Source organism: Neltuma alba, unplaced genomic scaffold (genome assembly GCF_004799145.2).
Source record: "Neltuma alba isolate B1F8T4 unplaced genomic scaffold, ASM479914v2 tig00011277_pilon, whole genome shotgun sequence".
Taxonomy (NCBI): Eukaryota; Viridiplantae; Streptophyta; class Magnoliopsida; order Fabales; family Fabaceae; genus Neltuma; species Neltuma alba.
Window position 1 is genome coordinate 898,883 of NW_021635987.1, and position 26,720 is coordinate 925,602.

Sequence of the window (26,720 nt, forward strand, 5' to 3'; positions counted from 1 at the left end):
ATCACTTAAGGACAAGTTTATTAGGACTCTATAATGCACCCTAAAACTTCTTGTTTGGATGCCTTGTTCATATTTTCTCTCTCCCCCCTTTCTCTTCTCTGTTTCCCTTCCACATTCTAAATCATATAAATAAATCTGATATTGAATGTTATGGTGAACTGCATGTTTGTTTTGTTGCTAAATAATGAATGTTTTAATATATTCTCTGTTGTTTTTTTCCAGCCAGTAGTTAGCTAGGTCCTGTCGCTTTGATCTATGGTTTACTTATAATATCTCTTCTTCTCCTAATTACACATGCAGCTTTGAAAATATTGGCTTTCTTGATTTGTAATCACACATGTTTACATATCAAATTCTCATTTCCTAGTATGCTTATATGATTTGTAGGGACGTCAAGAGTGAAAAAGTAACAACCGTTGTTCAGAATGTTTGCGATATATTGGACTAGAAAGACTTGTTTGTGACTGAGCACCAGTAGGAATGGATCTTCGCTTGAAAGAAGTGATCAAAATGCTCCAAAACAAACAATCTAAAGATGTTGTCATGGTAGGGATATGGGGAATGGATGGTATAGGCAAAATAACCATTGTCAAAGCCATTTATAATGAAATTGGTCACACATTTGAGAGTAGAATCTACCTTTCAAAGATCAGAAAAGCTTGGGATCAAAAAAAGGGCCAAGTGCGCTTACAGAAACAACTTCTTTCTGATATATGCGAGACAACAAAAATGAAGATACAAAGCATTGAGTCAGGAAAAATCACATTGAGGGAAAGACTTTGCCATATAAAGGCACTAATAGTGCTTGATGATGTGGATGAGCTGGCCCGGCTGAATGCTTTAGTTGGAAGTCGTGAGTGGTTTAAACCTGGAAGTAGAATAATCATCACAACTAGGAATTGACATCTACTCCTTAAAATGAATTGCCATATTTGTGTGATCAAGAATTTTGATGAATGAGAATCTATTGAGCTCTTTAGTTGGCATGCATTTAAACAAGAAAGTCCTAGAGATGATTTTATCCACCTTTCAAGAAATATAGTTGTATACGCTGGGGGACTTCCATTGGCTCTTGAGGTCCTTGGCTCATATTTATTTGGTAGAGAAACGGAGGAATGGAACAGTGTATTGAGGAAACTTAAAGAAATTCCCAACAAGAAGATACACAAGAAGCTAAAAATAAGCTATGATGATTTAGATGATTCGGGGAAAGAAATATTCCTTGATATATGTTGCTTCTTTCTTGGGATGGACAAAAATGAAGTGACACATATATTAAATGGTTGTGAATTTTTTGCTGACATTGGAATCAAAACCCTTGTGGAGCGAAGCCTTGTAACCATTGTTGAGAAAAACAAGCTTGGTATGCATGATTTGCTGCGGGACATGGGAAGAGAAATAATTCATAAACAATCTCCAAATGAGCTCAGGAAGAGAAATAGGTTATGGTTTCATAAGGATGCATGGGATGTATTATCAAAACACATGGTAGGAACTTTTATATCCCATATTTAAAACTCATTTTGTAGTTACAAGCTCTATATATGCGCTTGATCAAGGCATATATGTTTCTATTTTGCTTTTGCTTTTGCTTTTGTATTTGTAGGGAACAGAGGCTATGGAAGGAATGTCTTTGAAGTCATCACAAACTGAGAAGATGTATTTCCAGACAGAAGCATTTAAGAATACGAAGAGACTCAGTTTACTTCATCTTGATGAAGTACAGCTTAGGGGAGACTGCAAATATATTACTAAAGATCTCAGATGGCTTTGCTAGCATGGCTTTCCTGTAAAATACATTCCTAGCAATTTTTATAAAAAAAAAATTTGTTGCTATTGACTTAGAATACAACAGTCTCATAAAAGTCTGGAAGGAATCCCGGGTATGTAAATTAAGACCCAGTTTACTAGCTTTTTAAGCCACAATACAATTAAAGGATGCCAATTTGATATATGACAGAAAACCTAGTTTCTATGAAATATTACCAAAATACTTCAAATTTGTAGCATTGTGGTAAATAGTTCATCGTATTTTCTTATTTCTTATTTCTTTTTGCTAGTATATGACACAAGAAGCTTAGTTAATTTGTTGATTTTTGCTTCAAAGTTTATTTATATATGGATAAAAGAGGGACTTGGGACTTGCAAATATATTACTCTTTTTTTCATTGGATTTTATTTTTTATAGCCTTTGTGATAGTTCTTTATCTTATATTTTTCCCATATAGCTTCTAAATGAAAATCTTCCCTTGCCACTGTTGAAGAACAAAGCTGCTAATTTTCTTTAATTCACATTCTCTTTATATTGAATTACGTGTTACCTTTTTTAGATTAAGTAATTGATTGATAGTTTTTATTAGGAGTTAATTTTTAGTTGATTGAGAACAATGTTTACGCTTAATTAAGAGATTTTCGTTTAGGTGAAGGATTTAACGTATGGTTTCCATGCATTTTATTATTCAATTTTTTCAGGGTGTTCATTTAATTCCCCTCTAAAATTAAATGTTTTCATTGTAGCTATTGAAGAGGTTGAAAATCCTCAATCTCAGCCACTCTCCTTACTTGATGCAAACTCCTGATTTTTCAAAGCTTCCAAATCTTGAGAAGTTGATCCTCAAAAATTGTCCGAATCTGAATATGATACATGATTCTATTGGGCTTCTTTGTAGACTTCTTCTACTAGATTTGAAGAATTGCATTGGCCTTCGCAGTCTCCTAAGAAGTATTTATAGATTAACATGCTTAAAAACTCTCATTCTCTCTGGTTCTCTGGATATCGAAAAGCTAGAGGAGGACATAGAGCAGATGGAATCTTTGACAAGCCTTATTGCTCCTACAATAAAACAAGTGCCCTTCTCTTTAGCGAGACTAAAAAGCATTTTATATCTATCAATTTGTGGTCATGAAGGATTATCACATCATGTGATTCCTTCTCTCTATCGGTCTTGGATGTCCCCCACAAATAATCCACTACCTTTTATTTCAGCACATGCGGGCATGCCATCATCAAATTTTTGGGATATGCTAAACAATACCGATGGTCCTTCAACAATTCCGAGTAGTGTGCCAAAGCAACGAAGTCTCTTGTTGGAAGGTGGATCGGAGATTTCTGGTTCCTTTTGTGCCACAAACTCTATGGACATCTCAAGACTTAAAAACTTCCTGGAACATTTTTTAATTCAAATTGGAAAGAATTCTCAAGTCTTCTATACACTTTCAAGTAAGTTTTCACAGGTTTTCTCTCTTTATTTGGATTTTTTTTTGGAAGAAGATCTGTGTGTGCATATTATGTAGTTAAGCTAAAGGTTATGCTTCTATTATTGTGCAGGGGTTGAATCTCATATAGTGATGATTGTATTCTCCCTGGGGACAATTACCCTTATTGGCTAACATTCAAGGGTGAAGGAGCATCTGTGAAATTTAAAGTGCCTCTAATTAATGGTCATGATCATTTAAAAGGGATGACTATTTGTTTTGTATATATTTCCTCGGATGATTTGGATAACAGGCACGTGTGTCTTGTATAATTTGCTTAATGATTATAAATCATACAAAGACAACTAGTTTGCTCTACACAGAAGACAAACTAAAATCCTTGGAAGAAGCAGAGGTGAAAGAAATAATATCAAATCTAGAATCTGATGACCAAGTGGAAGTGAAAGCAGTTTTTGGCAGTGGATTTACTGTGAAGAAAACAGCTGTCTACTTGATATACAATGAGTCATTTGATGAACAGATGGAGACTTCAACATCTGAAGCTGTAAATTTAACCGGTGCCAAACACAAATGTGAAGAGGAGGTAGAGGAGGCACATCAATCTCCCAGACCTAGAAAGGCAATGAAGATTTGAAATTTGGAAACTTTCTTCCATTTTTCCCTGCAACACTTTCCCAAGTTTTTTCTAGCCACAACACTTTTTATGAAGTCAATATATGTCATTTCAGGATCAAAGCTGATCTATATGTATGGTTGTACATAAATTATTATATCCTCCCATTTGTGGCTCTCCTTTTACAGATAATGAGGGGTGATATCCCTTTTCCTCTTCCCTTCCTATTCTTGGCAAAAAAATGAAAATAAAGTTGTATCAAAAATATAAAAATAACCAAATAGAGTGAACAATTGTTAGACTAAATTGAAAGGTAAAAGGAATAGAATTATGATTTTTTTTTGGTATACTTTAATACCTGTTATTGAAGATTGATATCGTACTGCTATTGCAAAGAATAATGACTCCACAGTGTGGGAAAACCTTGTGGAATAGTAGCCAAAAGTTGTGGGACATATTGGTTATGATATTAGAACAGGAAAAAGCAGTGTTTTGGATGGATGAGCGCCAGTGGACACTAGCTGGACGCAAAGGCAAGAGATATGACAGGTAGTGAGGGTAAGTGGAACTAGGAGCTTTTGAAGCTACCTCCCAAGTGATATTAAGATCTTCAAGCTGAACCCGAGAGGCCTGTAAAAAAGGCCTGAATCAGATTTGGCACTGGAAAGGCCCTCGTAGAATTCAAAGAAATAGAATTTTCTTTGGCTATACTGTTATGTGTGGTCTCTGTACTGGCACTGAGGAGTACGTGCAGAGGAAGTCTAGAAACTTTGTTGTTCCAAATGAAATTGTTCAGAGTTGCTTTCAGCTTGATAAGGAGAGAGCTGGCTTACTAGAAGCCTAAAGGAGAACGATTCGAGAAGGCATGCCAATTGGGATACTATTGTTGGAGTGGCTTGCCGGTACCTGTGGGAGGAAAGGAACCATGAAATATAATTTATGTTTTATAGTTCTCTCTTTCTTCTCTTCATTATTGGATGTGCAGATTTTTTTTTAATTTTGAAATTTTTTTCGTTTTTTCGGAGTTGATGTATATATAATTATAATCATACAAAAAAAAAATCATTCTGAAATGATTCATCTTTTGTGATATTTCATATGACACAACTCTCAAGAATGTCACAGAACTGGGGAGAAAACAAGAGGACAGATAGAGCTAGAATAGAAGGATTGAGACTTCAAACAACCATTTAAATCTATCCAGCAAGAAATTATTTTTCTGCCAACATAAGTCCGGGTGACCATGAAATTTAGAGCAACTATTAATTCTCTTCCTCCCTTGCCTTTTTTCTTCATCACAGAACATTTGAATCCCCTTCGTGTCTCCTTTGTGCAGCACCAATTTACAAATCCTAGTTCCTGCAAATAACCTTGTTTTAGGTGCGTCTTTATTATTGATTGGACACTCAGCTGGAGAATGGCTTGCACGTGTCTACATGGAAGAATTTGGGATGTCTCATTTCCTTCTTATTGAATCTTTGGAACCCCTCACCTGTAGTTTTCTTTCTTACAGATATTAAATCCTTTAAAATGGTTTGAAGTTGGTCAATGGTTAATACTCACTGCATAGTTTCTTTACACAGTGCATTTCTGGTTTTAATTAAAAGGAAGTGATCTTTTAGTTCTAAGAAGCATATAAAATTTGATCATTTTATTTTAGCCTTTAAAGCAAATTTTGCATTCAATGTTCCTGTCAATTTAAGCCCATTAGATAATTAATAGAGATGGTCATGCAACTTAATGTGAAGCTAATGTGATTTTAAGTGCTTGCTTGGCATTGAATTACAATGTGTGCCAAGCGCCATTTGGAATTCCTTGGCTTATACCGAGTGTCAAGTGAAAACTTAACTGCCGCATCAACTTCACTCTAGGCCACATGAACCTTCTTTGTCTACTATCCGCTAATGAGCTTGTTGTAAGGATGTAAAACAAGATACTGATTGGAGGATTGATATAAGATATTAAAGTTGTGAGAGAGCAAATGAGAAAAGGTACGTATTTTTGGAGGACTAAAATTTATGCCCATTCCTTTAAGTATTCAAACTTGAAGGAAACAGTTCTCTTAACTTCGTTTCATGATGATAAAATTTTGATCATGTTTTCTTCAACATTCTTCTCACCCCACCTCCAAAGGGCGCGCCTGGGGTCATTGATCAAACACGGGGTCTCCTGAATTATGTTGAACAAAACTGCTCAAAAGCTGTTTACACCCCTCAAATGAAGTATGTTTGTATTGCTGGAAGGTAAACTCATCCTTCATGCTTTGCTGAATTGGTTATTTAGTTGTTGGATACGTGTGAAATTAGTTTCTCTGCTTAATCCCTCAAGAACTAAAATGCTTTAACAGCTGTTGATGATTTAGTTGTTTTCATTGAATTTCATGTTTGCCTGAAAAGTTGTTCCACTTTGTGACCCTTGAGACAGATGTGCCTTAATGGATTTTCAAATATATATCGATTCTGAAGTATTTGACTGTGGTAGTGAACCAAAAGTGGTTGAAACCTGAAAGATCAACAACACCTTGACTCATTATGTTCTTGTTAGGAACTATACTTATGGTTTAACACCTCATATTGATGATCTAAAATCTTAAGGCATCTATTTTGGTAACAACTTTAGGAGTTTATGAGATGAAGACACAAACACAACCAATAATATTCATAAAGAGTTCAATATCTTTGTCATCGTCAGTGTACCTTCAATAGTCCAGGCCAAAAACGTGATTGATAATAGGGATTTTAATCGACCACAGCTATATGCAGATATACTGAAGGGGCTCAGTTTTTTGGCCAGTCAAATGCAAACATTGAGTCTGTGGTTCCCATAAATGATTCTCAGCCAGTTCTTGAAGCTGCCGTTATGAGTACTTCAAGCAGTTCTCCACCTATTACTACAACTTTTTGAGCTCGCTTTGTTGGACAAGGGCACAAGCAGGTGATTAAATCATTTTAAAGCAAAATTTCATCTTGATTCTCCAATAATGATCCCAATGTAAGTTGGCTTCCTCGAAGTTGCGTTTTTCCCCTTAGTCACTTCAACACTAGGGAGTTTGATTAGTTTCAAGCCCATAGATCACTTTCTCCTCCAAATATTGTATAGTATCATTTACTCCTTGAAAAGTTGAGTAAAGTCAGTAATTTACTACTTCTTGAAGGATGAAATTAGAACCAAATCCAAGTTTTGACTTTTGAGTACTCAGGTGACGTAATAATATCTTTCGAAGAGGTAATTTGACATTGAGGTCTGAGGTTCTCCAAGGAGGACCAAAGTTGAGTTTTATTCATTGTTTTTCTTTTGTTTTTTTTTTAATGGAAGTTTTATTCATTGTTTTTCTTTTGGTTTTTTTTGTTATGGAAGTTTTATTCATTGTTTTATTTGTTCACTTGTGGTTATAGGTATTTAAATTGCTATCCTCCAGTCCAACTGATAAATCAGTTAGGAAAAAATTACAATGAAGGATCCATGACTTGTGTTAATGATGATTACAGACTTGAAACTCCTAAGTATCATAGAAATAAGTTACCATTGCTTCTCATAAAATTACCAATGGTGTTACTTAAAGTTACTACATGACTACTTTCAAAATTACAAGAATGTTGTAAGTTTTGTTCCTATCTCTGGATTAAAACACCCTGACAGTATTTGGTTGATCAAGTTGTAATTTTAGTAGTACCAATGGTAATCCAATTTTACGGTCTTTACCAGGAACTTTTGTTTTTTGAGTCTTTAACTGCAATTAACAGAAGTCATGGATACTTCGCTGTCATGTTCTTCCTGATCAATTATGGGTGACAGAACCCATGAGATTTTGTGAGGTTTGTGGGGAGGCAAAAGTATCAGCTCATCTTGAGGGTGCACTCAACATTAGCTTGGCTAGAGTTTATCACTCACCTGCTGGTTGAGGTGATGAGTTAAGACCTTGGTATGGCTCCCCTGCTATTCTAGAGCAATGGATGGAGCACCTTCTTAATTAAATTGAAGGGACGAGCACTTTGTTTATGCCTCTAATTTATTAGTGATTTTTTCCACAGGGCACACCAAGCTTCCTATTCTTCTTGAGTGACCTAAAAGGGTCGACATGGATCTCTTCTTCTTCTGCGATTAGAATCTACATTACTCAACCGAAGCACTGTAAAATATCCCTTTCCTCCGAGCATCTCCGTTTTCATAGCATCATATTTTCTCCCCTCCTATATTAAATTTTTTTTCCTCATAATGCTCCTATTCATTGGCCCTTGTTTCCTGAACTACGAATTAATTATGGCAAAAATAATTTGGAGGTACTTATAATTTTCCTTAGCGTTGAATTAGGCACTTAAAGTTTTTTTTCCTTTTTATTATGTCCTTTGATTGTGGACTGTCAGATTTGTCAGTCCCTACAATTGAAAACCGTTAAACAAGGATCAACACTGTTAAAAACTTCCGTTTGCCATGAAACATCTTATCCTTCACTTTCCTTCCGCCAAAAGAAGGTTTTTGGAAACTGCCAAGTAGTTAATTGGACATTGCATTTAAAATTGGAGAGAGCATACTGTGTGTGTGGGTACACACACTTTCTACGTGGTTTCTTTTTTGACCGGAGACTTTCTATGTGGTTTATTTACTTGAAGAATCTTTTAGGGTTTAAATCCTTGATAATTGGAGAGACAGCTTTTGATTCAAGCCAATAATGTAATTAATGTGGAACAATATTCTGGCAACACAAAAGGACATAAGTGGGAAGGAGATGGGATGAAAGTGAATAAAAATTAAAATAACAGAAGACCTTAATTTTAATTAAATAACTTATCACCACTTTCTCGTGCTCCAAACTTTTACAGAAAACAAAATGCTCCAGCAGTTCGAAAATTAAATTTGTTAAAAGTGAAAGTTATAAGCAAAAGCCTCACCTTTTGAATCATTTCCCCCATCCGCCAAAAAGCCAAAACGCATTTTGTTCTAGTACTACCCCATATTTTTATCATAAAAGCTAAATAATTAATTTGTAAATATTAAAAAAATTAGTTGAGTTATTTATTTTCTATTAATCATGTGTATTGACACTATCATTTGATGGACACTCTTTAACATATATAATTACTATAGGGATTACTTGTATGCAAAATAAATAAATAATAAAGACAAAATGAATTGTAATATTATATTTAGAATCAAATTAAATCTCTAATTAATTCTTATATTTAGGATTGGAAGTAATAATTATTTAGGGTTAAGAGCAAGTTTACCTTTTTTTTTTCCTTGGTTTAAACCTCCGAGGTATGGGTACACATTTCATGCTCTTCGCGATTGGGATCATCCAAGTTGATTTTGGATGGTCCAAATTAAATTAAATTTTTATATAGTTTAATTAATTTTTTCATAGATACATAATTTAAAATAAAGATAATTATATAACTAATACTTCTTTTTTAAAAAATAAAGTTATTATTGAAAAAAATTATGTATTAAAAATTATAAATATAAACTGTCTATATCAGATTTAGGATGGTGTAAACTGCATTATAATAATGAGTACAGTTAAATTTTGCAAGAGTTCAATTAAACGATAAAAATATATTTTTTTCTGTCTTTTATTAAAAAAAAACTAGAGATATGTTTTTAATTATTATTTATAAGAAACAAATATCCTTTGTTCCGTGCCTTTAAAATTTTATTTGGGAAAATTACACACAGGACCCACAGAAGATAATTAATTCTGAAAAAATCTCTCGAAATCCCCAAATGCTTCCTAAGTCCCCAAGAACCTTAGAGCAAAAAATTAAAATTGTGAAATTACCTACTTGCCCTCATTGATTGAAAAGGTAGTGATTGGCTGCTGTATAGGTTGTGACTATATGCTGTGCATATTGTCATTCGGTTGAGTGTGAGTTATGATTGGCTTCTGTGCATGTTGTGAATGACTCAAATGTAGGTTGTGATTGACTGCTGTATAGGTTATGATTGTATGATGTGCAGGTTGTCATTCGGTAAGGGTAAGTAGGTAATTTCACAATTTTAATTTTTTGCTCTGAGGTTCCTAGGAACTTAGGAAGCATTTAGGGATTTTGAGAAATTTTTCCAGAATTAATTATATTTTATGAGACCTGTGTGTAATTGTCCCATTTTATTTTTATATTCTTATTAATAAATGAGTCAACAATAAGTTAATAAACTGGGTATTTTAGTCAATTTCCAAATCGTCATTTTAAAAATAAACGTATTTAGTTTTGTTTGCGTTGTTTTTTCTGTAGTTCTTTTTGTTGTCCTTTTTCATTCAAAAAAAAATGAACGTATTTCTTAGTTGACTGAGAGAGGGAGAGGGAGAAGAATAGGGTAGGTGGCCAGGCAGGGCAGAAGAGAGACACGACCTCAGTGTATGCTTTTACATCGGTTGTTGCTCTCTTTTGCACCCTCACGAGACTCATAATTTACTTGGTGTTGCTGTTGTTATTATTATTTGGAATTGATTATTTTTATTTTAATTTTGGTTTCATCTCTTGATGCTTGTTAATGATTCTTTTGAGGGAGTCAAGTCAATGGCGCTTAATGTAGCCTCGCCGTTTCACTCTTTCTCCCTTGACTCTCCTGCAGAAGCAGCAAAAGCCTCTTAACTCTCTCTCTCTCCCCCCCCCCCCCCCCCCGGATCGATTCGTCGCCCCTCTTTCCCCAACCCATCAATTCACAGGAAACTTTCCGCTCCATCTCGACCTTGGTACCTTTTTTTTTTTTTTTTGGTTTGATTGATGATAATGCTAGCTGCTTCACTTTTGACGGACTCTTCTTATTCTTCAGAGAGAAACGATTGATCGTCCCCACAGTCCAGTATCTTTGAAGCCGATACCGATGGAAGATTCTATGGATCTGGTGAATGAGCATCTGAGCCACAAGGGTAACCTTTAATCCTTTCACTTTCTCCGAAAAGAAAAAAGCCTTTTTCATTCAGTGTGAAGATAATTTAATATGCCCGTAAGATGTGTATTAAAAGAAGTCAAGAAGGGGGACTTTTAATATTTAGATAGAATCAAAATTATAATTTTAAAAATATTTTTATAATATATAAAATAAATATGTGAAAAAATTTATTTCGATTTATAAAAAAATATTTTTGAAAAGTACTTTTTGTGATACCCAAACACTCTCCTAAATCCCACCAAAAAGTAATCTTTGTATTTCTTTGAAATTTCTAGAATTTATTATGCCTGATTAAACATAATAGCTCATAGTATTAGAACGCCCTCAAGTATTATTTTGAATTTTTTAAAATGTTAAATAATTTATTTTTTTTGATTTTTCGACTAGAAAATATTAAAAAGTAATTATTTTTTTATTTTTTGTTGATGAAAAAAATAATTATTTTTCTAAAACCAAAAAATTTGCCCTCGGGCCCAAAAAACTGTCGGTCATATATTGGGCCACGGAGACATAAGTGCATGGGATCTTCTTTTCAATCAAAACGCACGGGCGATTTGCCTTGAAAAGGGAAGAAAACACCAACAGAATTGGTTCAAGTGGTAAGCAGTTTGGTATTGTTTAAATAAGGTCTCAAGTTCAAACATCAATATATGCAGAAATCCCTGTTGGGTCGGATTCAGATATAATCGGAACAAAGCTCCGGTGAATTGGGTGGACAACCAAAAAAAAAGAAGGAAGAAAAAACAGTGCATTTGGCAATGTGAATGTGTCTTTTTTTTTTCTTTTTTTTCCGCTCCTTTGCCCGCAGAGTTCAGTGGTAGAAGAAAGAAATAAAGAAACAGGAAAAAATAGGAAAAAGTAAAAAAATAAAATAAAATACATATATTATTTTCTAGGTTATGAAAGCCAATGAGTTACTATCTTTTGGTTCTTGAATATATTTACAATTGTTATGTCGTTCACAATAAATATTAACCTGCAAATATCCTTTTATGCGTTTTTGTGAACTGTAGGCAGTAAATATGAAATATTCTTGAGTTTTAGTAGAGAGGAAGACACTCAAGTATCTTTGGCTTCTCGTCTCTATTCATCTCTGAGGGAAGCTAGAATTTCCGTTCTCAAAGATGATATCTCAATTGAACTATTGCCAAGCATTATTGAAGGTTTTAAAATTTCAATCATCATCTTCTCTAAACATTATGCTAGTTCCAGAAGGTGCCTTGAGGAACTCGCGAAAATCATGGAGTTTCGCAAAGCATATGATCAGGTAGTTTTTCCCATATTCTGTGGTGTGAGTCGGTCTGAATTTCATCACCAAGAATCTAGTTTTGGAGAAGCATTTCGAGATCTTATAAAAAGAAGTTCACCCACTGAAGAAGAAGTGTCAGGATGGAGGGCAGCTCTTAGTGAAGCTGGAAGCTTTAAGGGGGCTGTTATGCCTAATTTCGAGTCCAAGTAATTTATTTTCCTTTTCGTTTTTTGTTTTATTTATGTTCAATTTTTACTGATATTTTGTGTGTGCCACGAGCAGGCGTGAGATTTAGAGGGAGGGAGTACAATTTCTTAAAATTGATATAACTCTATACACCCAATTCATATAGCAATGTTTTTTCAAGTCAAAACTTATAGCCATCAAATAAGCACATAGTCTATATCACGTTTTTGTGATATCATTTTTTTGTCATCACTGAAATTTTTAACAGAAAGCAACTTTAGAATGCAGCAGGACATGCAAAATTTCCCTTTTTATTCATGCTATATATGTAATGGAGGCTTAATTTATGCAGCACAATTAACATGGATCTATGATTTTGTGAGTTGACTTATATTATTTGAATTCTATGAAGGTGCGAACATGATAAAATCAACAACGCTATTGTGTTTAATTTCCTGATGGAAATATATGTGTTACTCTTGTTACCATTATTCTGCTTTATTTGTAGCCATGCTTAATTAATCAACGCTCCCTTTTCTGCTATTCTTTCTTTATAATTCGCAGCTATGAAAAAGAGGTTATTCAGAATATTACCAAGCGTCTTCTTCATATATTGGGCAGGAAAGACGCGTTTGACAGAGATGGCTCAGCTGGAGTGAGTTCTCAAGTGCAAGAAGTGATTACAATGCTTCGAAAGCATCAATCAAAAGATGTTGTCTCCATAGGGATATGGGGAATGGGTGGTATAGGCAAAACAACTCTTGCTGAAGTCCTTTCTGAGCACATTCAATATGAATTCGAGAGTAAATGTTTTCTTTCAATTCTCAAGAAAGAACAGAATAGGGAAGACCAAGCTTATTTACAGAAAAATCTTCTTTTAGTAGTATGTGAAGCAATAGATGTGAAAATAGATAGCATTGAATCAGCAAGCTTCGAGTTGAAGAAAAGACTTTGCCATAAGAAGGTACTTCTCGTGCTTGATGATGTGAATGACAAGGAGCAAGTAAATGCTTTATGTGGCATTCATGGATGGTTTGGTGAAGGGAGTAGAATCATCATTACAACTAGAGATTTCCATCTACTTGATGCCTTTCAAGTGGATGATGTGCATGGCATGAAATTTTTGAGCGGTCATGCATCTCTTGAACTTTTCAATGAAAAAGCTTTTAAACAAGCAGGGCCTGACGTAGAATACATGGAACTTTGCAGAAGAGTGGTTGCTCACGCTGAGGGACTGCCACTAGCTCTTGAAGTTCTTGGCTCTGTTTTGTATGGACAATCATCGGAGCAATGGGAGTCGATGTTGAGGGAACTAAGCATAATTCCCCTTCATGATGTATACGACAAATTAAAGCTTAGCTATGACTCTTTGAACAGTAAGGCAAAAGACATATTTCTAAGTATAGTTTTATTTTATATTGGGGAGGACATGGATAATGCAGTACAAACGTTGGATAGCTGTGGATGTGATGCTCGACCTGTGATAAGAGACCTACAGAATCGAAGCCTTGTGACCATTGACGACAAGAACAAACTTCAAATGCATAATATGTTGCGACTCATGGGAAGACAAATAATACGTCAAACTCCACAAAACGAGTTTCTGAAGCGAGGTAGGTTATGGTTTTGTGAGGACGCATGTGCCTCACATATTATCAAACATGCATGTAGCAGTGATAATTAATATTATTGTCCATCATATTTCTGACATTTTATAATCTTAAATTACAGAAATGTTTATATCATAATGATATTTTAATTAGTTTAATTTAAATAAGAATTTAATCTATTGATATTCTGTATTTTTAAAAATAACATTCAGGTTTTAGGTATGAGGTATTCTTGAGTTTTAGAGGTAAAGACACTCGGAGAACTTTTACTTCACATCTCTATAAGGATCTAGATAAAGCTGGCATTACTGTTTTCAAAGATGATGTTGAGCTTCCCCAAGGAAATCATATCAAAACAGAACTATTGCAAGCAATTGGGTGTTCAAAATTTGCAATCATCATCTTCTCTGAAAACTATGCCGGATCTAAATGGTGTTTGGAGGAATTGTCAATAATTATGGAGCTTCGTAAATCAAATCATCAGAAGGTTCTACCTGTATTTTACCACGTGGAACCATCAGACGTTGGTCATCAAACTTCTACTTTTGGAGAAGCATTTGGACGTCTTATACAAGAAAATTCACCAACAGAAGTTCAAGTTTCCAAGTGGAGCACAGCCCTTCGTGAGGCTGGGAAAATTAAAGGGACTGCTATACTTGGTTCCGAGTAAATTTTTTAATCTTTGTTTGCTTTTGATTGAGACACCTCGTACATGTTTATATGTTCGTATATGCATGTTATTTAGAATATTTCGTATATATCACTTGTCACATTATTTGGAATCACATTATTTGGAATACGTATGACTGGCCTTTGCTTGATGGCAATTTCCTTGAATATTTTAACAAACCTAGTATCAAGGCTAGAAAATAATTAGAGCAAGCATACTCCTCTCATTATCATGCATGGCTTATTATAAAAATCAACTAAGCATATGATATATGCGTTATCGTTAATTGTACTTCATTCCAAGTAATCTCTGCATTGTTGACTTCTGAATTATTTATTATAAAATATTGACCTTCTTCTTGGGAATTATAGATGTTGATACAGCTAATGCTTATTTCCTATCATATATGCTTGTATGATTCGCAGTGACGAGGGTGAAACTGTGACGGGCCTTGTCGAGGATGTTCTTTGTTTATTGAACGAGAAAGACTTGGATGTCGCTGAGCACTCAGTAGGACTGGATAAACGCGTGCAAGAAGTGATCACAATGCTCCAAAACTATCAATCTAAAGATGTTGTCATGATAGGGATATGTGGAATGGGGGGCGTTGGCAAAACAACTATTGCCAAAGCCATTTATAATAAAATTGGTTGTAAGTTCAAGAGGAGGAGTTACCTTTCAAATATCAAAACAGTTTGGGGTTCAAAGCAAGGAAAAGTGGACTTGCAGCAGCAACTTCTTTCTAACATATGTATGCCGACAAAAACAAGGATATATAACACTGAATCAGGAAAGACCATATTGAGGGACAGACTTTGCCATAAAAAGGCACTTGTTGTGCTTGATGATGTGGGTGAGCCGGCCCAACTAGACAATTTAGTTGGAAGTCCTTGCTGGTTTGGTCAACGAAGTACAATAATTATCACAACAAGAAATCAACGTCTTCTCGTTGACAGAGACTGTGGTGTTTATATGATGAAGAATTTGGATGAAGAGGAATCTATTAAGCTTTTGAGTTGGCATGCATTTAAACAAGAAAGTCCTAAAAAGGATTTCAATGAACTTTCAAGAGAGGTAGTTGCATACTGTGGGGGACTTCCATTAGCTCTTAAAGTGCTTGGCAGCCTCTTACGTGGTGAAGAAGCGAAGGAATGGAAGAGTGTATTGGAGAAGGGAAAAAGATCTCCCTTTAAAGATATACAGGACAAGCTAAGAACAAGCTATGATGACTTACCTGATGACTATAAGGAGAAAGACATATTTCTTGACATATGTTGCTTCTTTATTGGGATGGATGGGCAAGATGTGAAACGGATATTAAACGGTTGGCGATCTTCTGCTTATAAGACGGGAATCAAAGCCCTTGTGGAGCGAAGCCTTGTAACCATTGATGAGAACAAACTTGGTATGCATCATTTGTTGCGGGACATGGGAAGAGAAATTTGTCAACAGTCTCAAAAAATGGGGAAGAGAAGTCGGTTATGGTTTCACGAGGATGCACGAACTGTATTATTGAAGGACAAGGTAGGAACTTCTATGTCCAATATTTAATGTTTCCTGGGTTAACATGTATTGCTCGAAGAGCAGATGAGTATAAATAAATTGTTCGGGTAAATCACTTGGTTTCGTCTTTATTGTATGCATTTTAAAACTCAATTTGGTAGTCTCATGCTCTATAAGCTTGATCATGACATCTACGTTACTATCTTGCTTGTCGGCAAACAAATAACATAAGCGGACACTTCAATTTTTGCAGGGAACAGAGTATATTGAAGGACTATCTCTGAAGTTGTCAGAAAGTGGAGAAAAGCATTTTAAAACAGAAGCATTTAGGAAGATGGAGAACCTCAGATTACTCCATCTTGAAAATATACAACTTGAAGGAGACTATGAATATATCAATGGAGCTCTCAGATGGCTTTGCTGGCATGGCTTTCCTGTAGAATATATTCCTACAAAATTTTATCAAGAGGAATTAGTTGCTATGGAATTAAAATACAGCAGGCTCACACAAGTGTGGAGACAACCCCAGGTATGAAAATCAATACTACCTCCAGTCCTAAATTTAAAATCCACTTTCTAGTGTAAATTACACTATAAAATAGATTTTTTTTAGGACTAGATGTAATGCTTAGTTTGTTAACTTTTTGAGCCATGACTACGAACATTTGAAACGTTTAAAAAAGCCAAACTGCTATATGACAGAAAGCCTAGCTTATTTTTCAAATTTGTAGCATTGTCATAAATAGTTTCTGTGATATAGTACTATCGTAATTTTTTATTTCTTTTATTTTTTTTTGCCAATAAGACTCAAAAAGCTTAGTTTTTTTTATGCACAAAAAGCTTAGTTAATTTAATTTGTCGGTGTTAGCTTCAAAGTGTATGTATGTGGATTAAAAGATGGATTCGGGACGTGTAAATGCATTACTATTTGGTGAGTAGGGTTATTTTGCAGCCTCCCTTTTTTACATAAGTAGAGTTTAAATGAGTTGGGTCTTGAAAGACTTTTAGCAATGGAATTTAACTCATGATGCCATGGGTCATGAGCACCAACTGGATAAACTTTTGTTGGCTCATGATTTAGAGATATTTATTTTGGTTTTTTTGATAGCTTCTAAGTGGACATTGAAGAATAGAGCTGCTAGATTTTTCTTTTAGTTCACATTCTCTGTTTTTTCGCTAGATAATTCACATTCTCTTCATATATCTTGTTACGGATATACATATTAAACCATCAGATTGAATTTATGTTACCTTTTCGAGATTGATATTCTGATTTTTCCCTTCAAGAGAAGATTTTCAATTGATTGAAAACCATGTTTTCACTTAAGAGCTTTTGGTTTAGGTGAAGGATTTTACATATAATCTTTTCCACTATTTATTACTTATATTTTTCAAGATGTTCATCTCATTCCCTTTTGAAATTATCTGTTTTCATTGTAGCTATTGGCGAAGCTAAAAATCCTCAACCTCAGCCACTCTCATCAGTTGGAGGAAACTCCTAATTTTTCAGAACTACCAAATCTTAAAAAGTTGATCTTCACTGATTGTCCAAAATTGTCCATGATAGATGATTCAATTGAGCATCTTCATAAACTTCGTCTGCTAGATTTGAAGGACTGTATTGGTCTTCGTAGTCTCACAAGTATGATTTGTGGATTAGAAAAATTAAAAACTCTCATTCTTTCTGGTTGTACTAATATTAAAAACCTTGAGGAGATCAAAGAGAAAATGAAACATTTAACAACGCTAACTCTTCCGGAAGATGGATTGGAGATTCCTTGTTCCTCGTGTACCACAAATTGTATGGACATCTCAGCTCTTGAAAATTGCTTGGCACATCATTTAATTCAAATTGGAAAGAATTCTCAAGTCTTCAGTTCACTTTCAAAGAGTGTTTCACAGGTTCTCTCTCTCTCTAATTGGACTCTGCTTTCTTTTCCCCTTCTTAAAAAAATTTCTGCATGGAGGGATTGAATCTTACAAAGTATGGTTAAATTAGAGGTTGTGTTTTTGTGCAGGGATTGAGGGATACAAAGTATAGTGATAATTGTACTATCCCTAGTGACAATTATCCCCATTGGCTAACATTCCAGGGTGAAGGAGATTCTATAATATTTAAAGTGCCTCCTGCTGGTGGTTGTAATCATTTAAAGGGAATGGCTATTTGTTGTGTATATTTCCCCTCTTGTATTTTGGGTAACAAGGGATGCGAATCTTGTGTAGTTTGCTTAGTGATCATAAATTATACAAAGAAAACAGTGTCGACATACAGGGGAGACGAACTTACTTTCCTGGAAGAAGCAGAGAGGAAAAAAATAATATCAAATCTAGAATTTGATAATACAGTAGAGGTGAAAGTTGTTTTTAGAAATGGATATTCTGTGAAGAAAATAGCAGTCTACTTGATATATAATGAGTCATGTGATGAACAGATGGAGCCTTCAGCATCTGAAGCTACAAATTTAATCGGCACCAAATACAACAGGGAGGAGGAGGAGGTGGCGGCACATCAATCTGCCAAACCTTTAATGAGGATGTGAAATTTGGAAACTTTGTTCCATTTTTTCGTTGCAACACTTTTTATGAAGCTTTTTTTTTTTTTCTCTCTGTTGGTCACATGACTTTTTATGAAGTCAATATTATTTCATTTTAGAATTAAAACTGATCTCTATGTATGGTGGTACATAAATGATTATATTCTCCCATTCCTGGCTATATAAAGAGATAATATGTGGGGTGATTTCCATTTTTGTTCTTTAATTTCCTTCCTCTTCCATTGGTCACTGTTTGGCTGAAAAAAATGAAAATAAAATTGTAGCAAAAATATAAAATAACAAAATATGGTAATGAAAATTTAGACTCATTTGAGAAGTAAAAGGTTTAGCATGAATTTTGTAATGACCTAAGAATTTGAGAATTTTTAAAGGTCAACAATAATTAATTAACTGGTTAAGTAAGTTAATAATTAAAAATAGCAGAAAAAAGGGGAGAAACATTGGGTATAGTTGAAGGTAGTAGTATTAGTAGTAGTAATAAAATACAATTAAATTTGCATATTTCATATCTCTATTTAAATTTTTGATTGACTATGTAAAGATCCAGAAAAAAAAAAATTAACAGGGGAAGCCCATCAACTATCAATCAATTATATTCTTGAAAGGTTGTAATATCCGATTCGTTTGAAAATAGGTTGGGTATGATATTATTAGATCTGAATATATTGAATGAATAAGATTTGAATAACATATTAATTGAAATTTGAATATATTGAATTAAATAAAAATTATTATAAATAAATAAAATTTCAAGTAGATGTTTAAATGAAGAAATTAATAATCAATTTTAAATTTGAATAATATCTTCATTGAAATTTGAATATATTGCATTAAATGTAGAGCATTATAATTAAATAATATATCAATTGGAGTCTTAAATAGAGAAATAATTAATTAATTTAAAATTTTTATCGATTCCTCTTAAATTTTGCATCTCTAATTCAAGGTTTATCTGGACAAATAAAAAAAAATCACACTCCTATAAAAAGTAGATCTTGAGCTATAATAGATAATTCAATTTATTAAAATTTTAAATCTAATCAAATATGTTAATCGGTATATCATATGGGGAGAAATTTCTAGATTAAGAAAAGAGAACCAGAAAAGATACTAACAATAACAATAATGAAAGTAATAACATATATTCAAATTTTCCCCGCTTCTTAGGGGGAATCTTATTGCCGTATTCAGGAGAAGGGGAAATTTCCAGAACTCTGTGCAAGCTTCAACCTTCAATCCCATCGCCATTTATTCTTCCCCATTTTCCTTTCTCTCTTGGGGCGATTACAACAGCAAATGGAGGTAGGAAATTTTTGTGGAAGCTCTAATTGATTTCCCCCCTGCTCAGCTTTGCTTTCTTCTTTTTATCTAGTTCGCTGATGCTTTCAATGGGAGAAATGGAGAAGATTTCTGGATTGCTATACGGATTCCTGAATTCCTTATTTCTTCCTTCTTGGTTACGTCCTTGTGTGTATGTTATGTGTGAAATCTTCTGCCTCCTTGCTGCGTCAGTGGGTATACATTTGTACACGAGTTTCGATCCTCCTCTTGCTGTTCCGTGTGTTGTGTAGATTGGGAAAAAAATGCTTAGATGGGTCCACACACACACACACACACACACTCTCTCTCTCTCTCTATATATATATATATATAGGACTTGTTTGGTTATTTTAAATGTTGAGTTTGAAAGTTGTATGGTTGATAATTTATGAACAATGGGGTTTGTTTGTGTCTTGGTATTGGGTTGCTCACAAGGTGTTTGATGGAATGATTGAATGAAATTATGAGAGGCATTGTATATGTGATGAGGAGTTTGTTTCGCTTACTGGAAACGTCATGTGTGCAACATAGGTTTGATGGAAGATATCTTTCCTCCTTATGTGGTAGTAAATACAGGTTTAAAGTTCTACGATGTTGGGTGCAAGGGTAAACTAAACAAGAATCGATTCAAATTGTTTGAGATCATGATTGGTTGTAATCCTCTCTTGCGTTACTGGAAATTGGTGCTCAATAACTTAACAAAGTTTCATCAATTAAAGGAATGGCTTAAAGCTGCTGTCGGTAGATTGCACCTTATGGAATTATTGAAAAGTTCTAATAAAACTAAGGAATTATTGGAAAGGTATCGGGTTGATATTTCAAAGATTAAAGTTGCTAAAACTATATTTTGGAATCTAAGGGGATAGATGTTGCTCGGATGTATGTAAATGTTGCCGTGGCCAAACTTGGATTACTAAATTGAATCTTAAAGCATATATAAAACAGAAGTCAGAGAAATTTTCTTATGCTTGATTGAGTTTTGATGGGACTGCTTATTAGAAATGATACATGCATCTTATTATTAAGAATATATTATTGATTGAATTTTATATAGTATTTCACATGGGACAGGTTGAAATCAAGATTTTTATTCCTATCTTTTTAAATTGTTGAGAGTATATTTCGGTTGTTATTATGTTGTTGGAGTTTTTGCTCAGTTAGTTATAGAAGTGGCTAACGCTTGAATGTCAATAATGACAATTATGTGACAGCACTGTTAAGCAATTAGAAGAAATGACTCTATTAAAAAGAATTATGCATATGCTATAAAGTTTGTAAAAGAGAATAACAATGGTGATGCTTTGGACACTAGGGAATTTAGGAGTGGACAAAAAAAAATATTTATGTGTTGAGAATTAACGCATTAGGTGCGGGAATAGTGTCCCATAAACATTTCTAGAGATGACATTTTTATTAATTGTTATAGCTTTATTTAGCTACCCCATTTCTCAAGCATTGTTTCATCAAACAACTTAATTTGAGTTGTGTCATTATTCATTTTTACTTTATTGATATTACAATATTTTAACACCTTGAGATGTACTTGTGTAAATTACTATTATTTGAAAAATAATTTTTGTTCGTTGATGGAAGTTGAAGAAAATATTTGAGATTTTGTGAACTTTCATGCTAGGGCCTTTTGTTATGAAATTTTTAGAAGTTTTCAGTCACAAAGAAAAATCATAGCTTCGGCTTATGGTAAACTGGCCTCATGCATGTCTGAAAATGATTTTTGTGAAGATTGAATATAGAACGTTGGTTGCTAACAGCAATACTATTAGCCCTTAGCACGCCATGGCTAATATCGAGCTTGCTTGTATTCATAGTTTCAGCTGTGTTTGGTATTCGTGGGTATTGTTCTCATGCTTGTATTCGTGGTTTGAGCTGCGCTTGTTATTCGTGGGTATTGTTCTCACGCTTGTATTTGTAGCTTCTGCTGTGCTTGTAATCGTGCCTTTAGTTACGCTTGTATTCGTAGCTTCGGCTACACTTGTATTGGTGCATCAAGGTTAATTTTGAACTCGCTTGATATTCGTGAGCATCGGTCGTGTGCTTGTTTTGTGGCTTCTGCTGCTCTTGACATTTTTGGCTTCGACTATACTTGTATTCGTGGTTTTGATCATGTTTGTTAGTTACTTGCCCTCGTGGACTCTTTGTCCACGCTTGTTTCTCGCTCTGTTGAAATCCTCCATTGAAAAAAGTTTGATTTTATAAATATGTTTTTAATTGTTTAGCTAATTTTGTGTATATATATATATTTTATGTTTTAATAGTTTACTCAAAAACTGAAAGCAATTGTAAATCTTTTATTTTACAAAACTTGTTAGGAATATAGTTTCCTATTTATTTCTATATCTATACGGATTAGTTTAGGACTTCAGTTATTGTTTTTAATTATTCACTTACTTTCTTGGGCCCTAGGCCTTTAGGCCCATTTTGTGCTGTATAAATGGTTTAAGCTTGGAACCATTCACTTTATGTATACAGTTTCACAAATGGAATAATATTGAGTATTATTCATAATTGTCTTGTACGGTGCTCATCATGGTATCTAGAGCCTAGGTTGCTCAAAAATGTACCGAATGGCCCAAAGATCAGAGGCCCAAAACCCTGTTAAGGTTTCCAAGATTTGGAGAAAGATCATTCAAGCAAGCGTAGGTCTTTGCATCCCTCTCCTCCGGTCAAGCGATGCTTATCAAAGAACGTTGCTCAATTTGATTCCATGGTAGACAGTAAAAACACTGATGAATCACTGTTCGCTAGCCTCAATTTCAATCATCTGTTATATCTGCATCCCTCTGATACACAAGGGTCCATGATAATTCAATAGGTCCTCATCGGCGGTGAGAATTATACTGTATGGAGTCGGGCCATGTGCATCGCATTGAAGGGTAAGCAGAAACTTGGATTCGTTGATGGGTCATGTACGACAGAACAGCAAGAAAAGCACCTCCATGACCAATAGGAGTGGTGCAATTTTGCTGTTCTTTCCTGGATATTGAATTCTATCTCGAAGGAGTTGGCTAACGAGACAGTTTATATCCAAAACGCACATGAAGTCTGGATGGATTTGAAGGAGAGGCTTGATAAGGTAACTGGATCTCGCATTTTCAATCTACACCGGGAAATTAGTTCGCTGAAGCAAGGAACCCTTACCATGTCAGGATATTACACACGATTGAAACAACTATAAGAGGAACAAGGGGCACTGGTTGCAATACCTTCTTGCACGTGTCATACCTCCAAGGCATATGCCCAATTGATTCAGCAACAGAAGTTGCTACAATTTCTTATGGGATTAAATAACTCTTTTACTCAAGGCAGGAGTCGGATTCTTCTTATAACTCCCCTTCCCTCTGTGAACCAAGCCTATGCAAATGGTGCTTGAAGATGAGGCCTAAAAGAATATTGCAAATGCTGGCAGAGGTCAACCAATAGAAGGAATTGCAATGACCGGACGAGGGAGAGGTTGTGGCAGAAGAAGAGGGAGAGGAGTAACATTAGTTGAGTGTATGTATTGCCACAAGAAGGGGCATACAAAGGTGAATTGTTTTTAGTTGGTGGGTTGTCTGGCTGATTTCAAAGGAAGTAAGAATAAAGGAAGTCAAGAAGCAGGAGCTAATCAGTCAACTACAAATTCTGGGCAAGACGTAGAGGCGGTGACTCACATTGCCAGCACTGCCTCTCCAAGTTTCACACTGGAGCAATATGAGAAGATGCTCGAGTTGCTAAAAAGGGACTCAGAGACCACAGTTCATGCCTTAACTAGTACTGGCTTGACTAGTTCTATCTTATATAAAATTGTTAATAATCATTGGGTTATGGATTCTAGGGCAACCACACATATGGTAGGAGATTTAAGCCTTCTAATTGACGTTAAAACATACACAGGACCTATTAAGAATATTAAAATACCTAATGGGAAAAGGTTGCCTGTGACTCATCAAGGTGAAGTTAAATTTCCAAATCAAATTCATATAAGAGAAGTTCTTTATGTCCTTGAGCTAAAGTTCAACTTGATTTCTGTTTCTCGTTTAACCAAAGAATTACACAGTATGGCCGCCTTTTTTCTTGATTATTGCATAATATATGTTGATAGGATTTAGTAAATTTCAAGTTTTTTTAATCATTTTTTCTTATTAAATTAATAACCCTAATTTAAAATTTAATAATTTTTAGGTTTGTTTCCTGTCATTTTTTCATATAAAATTAGAGAAAATGACAGAAAAAATCTAAAAATTATTAAATTCTAAATCAGGATTTTATCTTACACTTTAATATGCAAATAACAATATATTTTTATAGAAATTCATAATTTGGGATTAGAAATTTTCAAGTTCCTTTTTCTGTCATTTTTTCTTATTTAAAAGCTAATTTAAGAACTAAATCAATAAAAAAAATATGCCAATATAATATATTATAAAAATATAACATAAACACCATTTTTTTAAGTGTTAATATGGTCATTGATTTAAGAATTAGATAATTAATTTGGGGATATTAAACAAATTAGTTAAGCTAGTTATTTATTATAAATGCGTATTGAATTTTTCAAATTATCATCTTTAGACAATGATGAGAACTCATTACATTTAATAGGGATATTTTGACAGAAAAATAGAAATTTAAAAGATAAAATAGATTGAGGTTTTGTATTTATGATCAATCTAATTGGTACTTGGCTTTTATATGAAATATAGGGTTAAATAACCACAAGTTCTTAGAATTTTAACCAATTTTAAATTAGGTCCTTATAGTTTTTTTCTTTTTATCAGGCTTTTATACTTTCACTTGTTTTTAATTAGATTATTGTATTTATTTTTCTTTTTATCAAGTCTTTAATATTCCCCCTTATTTTTACTTAAGTCCCTGAATCTTTTATTCTTTATTTTATAAATTCTAATAGTACTAGTCTATAAATATAAAATAGTATATATTATTTACTATTATTTTATAAACAATAATATTATAAAAACAATGCATTATTATAATAATTTTATTTTTTGCCAGCAAAAAAATAGTAATTGTTCTAAAAAAATTTCTAAATTAATTAATTAAATTAATTATTTTTTATTATATAATTATTAACTTAATTTCATTATTAATATTTTATATTTCAGTATTAATCTATTTAATTAATTTTATATTTAATTAATAAATAAAAATTAAAACTACATGGACTTGATTAAAAATTTAGTGAAATTATAGGGACTTGATAAAAGGAAAAATAAATACAAGGACTTAATTAAAAATAGGTAAAAATATAAGGACCTGATAAAAAAAATTATAGGGACCCGATTTAAAATTGTTTGAAACTATAAGATTTACGGATTAATTAACCCTTAAAAATATGATGTACTAATAGTTACGGAGTCAAGCTGATAACTTCATGAAATTCCTACCAATTTAGCTTGTTTTAGCACTCTTTTGTGATTTTTGAAAGCTAATTGTGTAGGGTACTCCCTTAAAGTTGGAAAATATGATTTGAAAATGTGAAACTTGATTTGTGCTAACATTTGTAGATTAGTTGTGCAATGCTTTTAAAATTTTTTGTGTAGGAAGTAGCAAGAGCTGAAAGATGAACGAGAAGGAAGAATACTTAACCTATTTTAGTCTATCAGAGGAAGATCATAGATGCAAAGCAAGCAAAGATTGAAGAATCGAGTGAAGAAGGCTAATATTGCACAATCCATTGCTACCTTTGAAACAGAAAAGAAGAGAGAGGCGTTTTGTACAAGGCACCATAGCACCTGGCTAAATTCGTTGCGGCACCTAATCCTTTCAAAGAGCTTTTCTCTCTGTGTGTAATCTGTTGCAACACATGAGCCAATCCACCACGGCGCCTATCCCTTTGTAACCATGTGTTTTGTACTGTAACTTAAAATTTATGACATGTAAAAAGGGGAACTTGGGATTCTAGGCTAGACTTCAAATTGGGGACTTGTTTAGCAGAATTTTCTGTTGGGGTTTGGAGGTTTCGAAGCTTGAGAGTTTTGGGCTTGAAGTTTGAAGGAGGTTTGGAGCTTCATTCTCATTTTTTTAGTTTTCTTCTTCTCTTCTCCTTTGTTTCTTTGACTGTAAAATATCCTTGTTTTTGTGGCTCTTTGTTGAGCAGTTATCCTAAGATTATTTTGATCTGTTATATGGATTAAGACTTGTTTTAACTCTCTTTTTAGTGTTAATGATAATGTTATGTTATTTTTACCTTGAGCTTAGTGTTTCCTTGTGATTGGTCACCATTTGGAGTGATTTGTTTGATTGGTTGAAATTTGAGAAAGTTGAATTGATCTTTGAACTTGAGTAAAAGCATGCTAAACCAGAAGTTTCTTCCATCAAATAGATAATTTGTTGATAGAATAGAAATATATTTATTGACTTAGCATTGTCCAAAAAGGGTTTTGATTTTTAAAGTGTAATCTTTTTAACAAAAGCAAGAGATTGTAAAGGTTTATTAAGATTACAAAACTTGGTTTTGATTTGAGAAAGTTTAATCAACAGTTTGTGAATCCTGGATTCACATTTTTTATCATTAAAATACTAAATGAAAAGTTTATAGTCAAGTTTTATGAAGTATAATAGTAAGAAATAATCCTTATTTGTTTCAAGATCAAGTTTTTAACTTTAATTCTAACCTTTGTTTTCAAAATACTTTCCTTAGACAACTTTATTTATATATTAATTTCACTTAATCTAATTATGAATATAATTATGATTTTTAACTTGTCTAGCCTTAATCTTTGAGAGAATGATATTTTTTATACTACTTACAAGCCGTGCGCTTGCAGTTAAGCTAAATGGCAAACATAGCAATATTTGATTTTTTTTATGGGAGAATTTCATTTGGTGCCTTCTATAGAAATTTTATTTTAAAATATCCCCATATAATTATGAAATTTCGCAATATCCC

At 33.7% G+C, this 26,720-nt stretch overlaps 1 pseudogene; it reads left to right on the plus strand.

The window, feature by feature from the left end:
• The first annotated feature begins 3,535 nt into the window (after nucleotides 1-3,535).
• Nucleotides 3,536-26,720, plus strand: part of LOC114711116 (uncharacterized) — a 77,063-nt pseudogene continuing 53,878 nt past the window's right edge.